This window comes from Propithecus coquereli, unplaced genomic scaffold (genome assembly GCF_000956105.1).
Source record: "Propithecus coquereli isolate 6110/MARCELLA unplaced genomic scaffold, Pcoq_1.0 Scaffold544, whole genome shotgun sequence".
Taxonomy (NCBI): Eukaryota; Metazoa; Chordata; class Mammalia; order Primates; family Indriidae; genus Propithecus; species Propithecus coquereli.
The window spans coordinates 21,013-23,117 of record NW_012151330.1 but is presented as its reverse complement, the minus strand read 5'-3'; positions in this window follow the sequence as shown (position 1 = coordinate 23,117).

Sequence of the window (2,105 nt, the reverse complement as noted above, 5' to 3'; positions counted from 1 at the left end):
AGCCATGAATTGAAATAGAGTCTCTAAAATGAATATTCCCCCTAGTCTAAGGTGACCAGTATTTTAGACAATAGAACTCAGCACACAACCACAGCACAAGAAAAAAATATGACAAATAAGATTACACATGTGTGTAATTATTTTAACATGAAACATGTAAAGAGACATTTATTTGGAATTATATATTAGTCTACATTATTTACTTTATTTGTGACATAAGTGCTTTTATAAAACAGGACTGGGTAACAGTATGAATTACTAGTAATTAATAGCATGAATAATTAAACAAGCAAGTGCTTTTAAATAAAGTTTTATTTTAGAGTAGTTTCAGGCCTACAGAGAAATTGCAGAGAAAGCACAGAGATTTCCCACGTAGCTTCAACCTAGTTTCCCCTCTTATTAATATCTTCTATCAGCGTGTATCATGTGCTTTTCTAACATCTTATGTCATTTGTCAGAGTTAATGAAGAAATATTGATACGCTATTATGAACTAAAATCTATACCGTACTTGTGTTCCCTTAGCTCTGCCTTTCCCTGTGGGAGGGTCCCGTCCAGGATCCCACATGACGTTTAGTCATCGTGTCTCCTTTGGCTCTTCTTGGCTGTGACAGTTTCTCAGACTTTCCTTCTTCTGATGACCTTGACAGTGTGGGGAACATTGGTCAGGTATTTTGAGAATGGCTCCCATTGTGATTTACCTGGTGTTTTTCTGGGGGGTTAGGGGTTGGGGGGAAGCAGATCACAGAGGTAAAATGCTATTTCCATCACATTGTATCAAGGGGACATGCTTTCAAGGTGACCTGCTACTGTTCCTGTAAAGTTTGATCACCTGGCTGAGCGTGTGTTTTCAGGTTTACACTGTGAAGTTACTTTGCCCAGTGTCCGTGCCGTATGTGTTCTTGTGGAGGAGGTGACCATGCGGAGCGCACGCTGGAGCATGGGGAGTTAGCGCCCCCTCTTTGACGGCTGAATCTCTACATCAAGGACTTGGAATTATTCTGCGTAGAAGATTTCTATTCAGCTCCATTTCCTTATTCATGTATTTATACAAGTATGGACACGTGCATGGTTACTTTAAGCTTTAGTTATTCTCCAGTTCTACAGTATTTTTTTGCACAATTCTTTCCTGCTTTGGCCACTGGGGGCTCTTTCCATTGCCTCCTGTTTTCCTTTGTCATAATTCTATCCTTTTTTCCTGATTGCTTCCTTACTTTCTGATATTTCAGGATCATCCTGGCTCATATATCTGCTGTCTCACTCCTAGTATGAGTCATGTCTTCAAAGAGCCCTGGTTCCTTTTATTAGAGAAGGGTAATAAAAATTCACATCTGGCAGCTAAATGTGCTCATTGCATCTTGGCCCTCACAGCTGACAACACAAGGAAGTATATGTGTGTATTTTAACCTACAGAAATATACCTATTTATAAAGTTTTTTATGTGGAATTGTTTTGTGCCTATATTAAGCTAAACATGAGTTTATACTGATGTCTCAACCTCTGATCTGTTATCACGTGGATTACTCTAGCCTCCTCCCCTTGCTGATCTGTAACCTTCCACTTTAACAGTGAGAAACCTGCCTCCCACAATCTTCCACTTATGTAAGTCATTGTTCCATTTGAGATATAGATATAGTAGTTTTAGGATTGTTAACTATTGCCTCCATTGGAAAGAACTTTATAAAATAGAATCCAGTGTTGAAGTATAGTTCATTTGCCTCCAGCCTAGAGATTCCACTCATTTCCAAAACTACTTAGATCTGCTCCATTTGCCCTACATCTTCAGTGAGTTTTTTTGTACATTTGTATCTTAGTCCATTTTGTGTTGCTATAACAGAATACCTGAGAATACAAATTACCTCAGTAAGTTCTAAAGAAAATAGATTTATTTATCTCATGATTTCGGTGGCTATAACATCCAGGATTGGGCATCTGCATCTGGCGAGGGCCTCAGGCTGCGTCAGCTTATGGTGGAAAGTGGAAGGAGGGCAGGTGTGTGCAGAGACCACATGACCAGAGAGAACGCCAGAGAGAGAAACCAAGGCAGCCAGAGTCTTTAACAATCTGCTCTTGGGGGAACTCACTCATGTCTCAGTATGGCACAGC